Source organism: Blastomyces gilchristii (assembly GCF_000003855.2).
Source record: "Blastomyces gilchristii SLH14081 genomic scaffold supercont1.4, whole genome shotgun sequence".
In the NCBI taxonomy this organism is placed as follows: Eukaryota; Fungi; Ascomycota; class Eurotiomycetes; order Onygenales; family Ajellomycetaceae; genus Blastomyces; species Blastomyces gilchristii.
The window spans coordinates 2,384,333-2,388,494 of record NW_003101679.1 but is presented as its reverse complement, the minus strand read 5'-3'; the positions used below and the strand labels follow the sequence as shown (position 1 = coordinate 2,388,494).

Genomic DNA, 4,162 nt, shown 5'->3' with positions numbered 1-4,162 from the left:
AGAATGAACATTTGTAGCAGTCTGAAATAGTAAGTATGTAATTAATCTATTGAGTCAGAAAGTTCAAGTTTATATATATATAAGTATATCTTATACAGATTGTTATTTAGATTATATAGTTTAATCTTCATACATGGTATTTTTTTCACATTTAAAAATTCTGCTGCTCTGAGTGTGAGGACATTGAATACTGCTTCAGAGTCAATTATTACTGAGATATTTATTATCAGTATAAGTTATTATAGATTATTCAGTGTGACTGTGTTCTTTAGCACAGAGATAATATAATATATAGTTTATTCTGATAATCTGTAGTTATTTACTTCTTATACAAAGAGGTTTTACTTCTGAAGCTATGATAGATATGTTATCACTTCTATTAATATACTGAGAAGTTTGAAGTTTAAAGTTTGAAGAGAGAAATCTTGATTAAAAGTTCATATCTCTAGTAATTCTGATAAGAAGTGATATGAGAAATAGAGTTCAGAATCTTATTATTATAATTTATCAGCTAAGAGCTATCACTTATATGAGATATTTAACTTTTGAGTAGTAGATGTTTCATCAGTGCTCTTTTTTTTCACATCAGATGTAGAGATCATCTCTTTATTATTAAAAGAATTCAGTATCTAATAAATATAAGTTTTTATCTGCTTCTCTTACTTATCTCTCTGAGAATTGTAATCAGTTATATTCTTACTCATTGAATTGAATACATTTGAAGTCTTATTTAATAAACTGATATATTATAATAATATGACTTTTCACTTATAGTATAACTTGTTTCATTCTGTATTATTATTATTATTATTCTTCCATTATACTCATATGCAAGCGGAGCTTATGATGAGTCCTTGCGTGATGTTAAATACAGGTCAAGTGTTGATTATACAGGAGGAAATACAGGTGTTGAGACCATGTCAAGATAACAAGAACATAGGAAAATACAAAGAAGTGACAATTAGATACATGCGATAATAACTTTCCAGCCCAGGAACATAGAGCAATTCATTGAAGCGATTTGTACACCTCTGTATTTATTAGAAACCTGAGGTGCTTGAGTTCCGGATTTAATGTATCCCCTGCGGGTTTCGAACCCACGCGCCTTGGTTTCCCACGCCAAGGTGCTACTGAGTGGCCGCATTAACCATTCGGCCACCGGGGCTGTTTCATTCTGTAAATGTGACTAACTATATATTGAAATATGCCTGATTTATCTGAGTTAATATGAGATGTGTTAGTTTCACTCAGTATATTATATATATAACAGTGTTATTTCATTTCATATTTATAGTAATTATTTTAAATTAAGTGATAAAGTCAATTGTCTTTTAATATAATTTCATTTACAGCTCAGTTAGTTGTAGTTCAGCATGTAACTCTGAGTTTGAGATCTGATAATTATTCTGTAATCATACTTTGAGAATCTCTCATAATATAATGTAAATATCATATGATATCTAAAGATGTTGTATGCATTATTATATTAATTTATTAAGATAGCTGACTGTATAGATGATTTTAAATGTATTATTCATAATAAGATATTCATGTATATTATTCTCAATATTCAGTAGTCAGAATCTGATGTCTGAATAACTGTCAAACATATCTGATTTCTTAAGTTTGATTTTAATAACTGTTGTGATTTCAGTGATATTTCTATTTACAGATGAGATCTCTGTATTACTTTATATCTTCAGTGTAATAATCTGCTCTAGCAGATATCTGTTTTCTGCTGCTAGAGTGTCTTGACTTGTGATGATATGTTTGATAAGATTGATATTTTCTTATATCAGGATTTGAATCTGTTCAGAGAGATTTTTCATAATCTGTGATTGATTTCTTATAATTATGTTGTTATGTATTATGAGAAAAATTTTCTCAGTTTCTCCTACTTGTCAGCTGATATGTGTTTGAGAAGGATTAGAATGTTAGTATATGAGATCTAATATCAGGGAGAAAGCTATAGAGATGGTTGGCAGTAGCTAGTATTGTATTGATGACTAATCTAATCCTTGAGAAAGGGAAAGGAGGTTGTTGGCCACAGTGTAGTGATATTGCTATTTACAGGATGGATGCGGAGCATCATGTGATCACTGGTCACAGGGTCCTTTCAGGCAGGCAGCCCAGGCGCTACCTAGGTAGGTACTTCAATAAAGTGAATTTCATATACGGCGTCAGGATGAAATAATTTTGTACCATTCTGCGTTCTACTGATATGGCGAAAATAAGGGAACCGGGAGGCATCAGATTCTAAGTCGGATATTTCCAAGGTTCTAGATAGGTGTTATTTATGTTTCTGCGGTTACCTTTTCTGTACTTCCCATTTCCCCGACTTTGCCTTTGCTTCCGCTAGAGATTGTATATTATCATTGTTTTGCCAATTGTCTCACCCAACGACTATCAAGGGGCACAGCGGCTTCTGGAAGCATTCCGCTAGCATATTGATTTATTCTCGCCTTTTTTTTTAATTTAATTTAATATGTTTTGTATTTTGTAATTTTTTATTTTTTATCTAAGTTCTCTCTAAAGCTTAACAGCTGAGAATTAAAGCTCCATTCGACCTGTCGAGGCAAACCTAACGCTCTCTGTCCCGTTGACAAATAGTGACGTATGAATGACTACATCCAAAAGTGTATTTTCCTCCTCTATATAAACCTCTACTACGCTATTTTTTTTTCCCTTTCCTCCTATCCTTCTACTATTCTTACCCATCTTCATCGTTTGTTATCCTCCAAACAAGAAACAAGGTATTGTTTTGACTGGCACTCTGATCCCTCCCCACCATACTCGCCAAATACTAACAACCCCCGAAACCAGAATCAACCACACAAATCACCAACGAATTCACCAACGCATCACCCAAAACCCCCTCTTGGTAAATATCCAAAATGGGCTGCGGATGCGGAGATGACAAATGCCCCTGTGAGGGCCCCAAGACCTGCTCTTGTTCGTCATCCGGTACCTGCGGCTGCACGACCTGTGGCAAATGTATGTCTTGAAGACTTTCGGGCTGTTAACATCATTCTTCGACCCTTGGAAAGGGATAGGGGATTGAATGCCGTTACCCCACCCCCCAAACCCCACCCCACCAATTCGTTGGGTTTATGGGATGTTTGCGTCGAACCCCCTACTAATGAGCTGTTAATAGAAACAAAAAAAAAAAAAATTTCTACTCTACAATTTCTACTCCATCTCTCTGTTACTGCGCACGATGACCAGGAGACACGGTTTAATCATAGGAGAGTATTCCGCACGTCGGTCGTTAGAAACAGTCGCGAATACTTGGGAGGATGCTGGATGGGGGTGTTCTTGGATGGCGTTGAAGTTTTGTATATTTTTAAGTTAATTTTACCTAGGTATACCATCGAAAATTGAAAAGTATGTCCTAGCATAGTAAAATACCTTCATACGTATATCAGAAGCGTAGTCAATTAGTAGATACATCTTGAAGCGTGATAGGTCCTAGCTACGTCTGATGTAGTCGATGACTAAGATGATGGCCCCTGTATAACAGACCAGACGACCGTTTTAGCGCGTATGGTAGGAGAGCATGTTGTTACGGGACGAAGACTAGCTTTACCAGGGTGGATAGCAGCAGTATACTAGATCATATTGAAACTGAATCTTGAAGAAGAAGAAGCTATCTAAGCTAGAGGCTTGGTGTGAGTGGATATTGGGGTGATGAGGCTTGTGTGAGTCACCTGACCATGCCCTATGCTCTAAGATCTAGACTGACCGTGTGACCGTGTCTGGGACCAGGACCAGAATATTTGATGGTCTCATTACCAATTTAATTGATATCATTACACAGTTTTAAGATTAGATAGTAGTCTTATTATTATTATTATTATTACTCTTCAATTATAGATGTATGCAGTCAGAGACTATGACATCTACCTGAGAACTAAAAGTTCTCAGGGTTTTTCCTATATCTATAAAGTTAACTATTATACATTCATCAATTTCAGATATACAAAATCAGAAAATTCCAGCCCAGAATACAAAAACTGTTTATAAATTACAGTATTTTAACATCTTCTGATATTTTGAAATCATTTGACATGACAAAAGAAAAGAGAACACAGTCTTAAAGATAGACACATTAAATAGATAGATAGAAAAGAATAGAAACAAAAAAGTAAAGTAAAATAAAGAG

The 4,162-nt window shown here is 34.7% G+C and overlaps 1 pseudogene across 1 annotated transcript; it reads right to left on the bottom strand.

Moving 5' to 3' along the window:
- Positions 1-1,076: 1,076 nt before the first annotated feature.
- Positions 1,077-1,165, bottom strand: BDBG_16680 (annotated as a pseudogene). Its single transcript has one exon. The product of its transcript is annotated as a tRNA-OTHER (tRNA).
- Between the last annotated feature and the right edge of the window lie 2,997 nt (positions 1,166-4,162).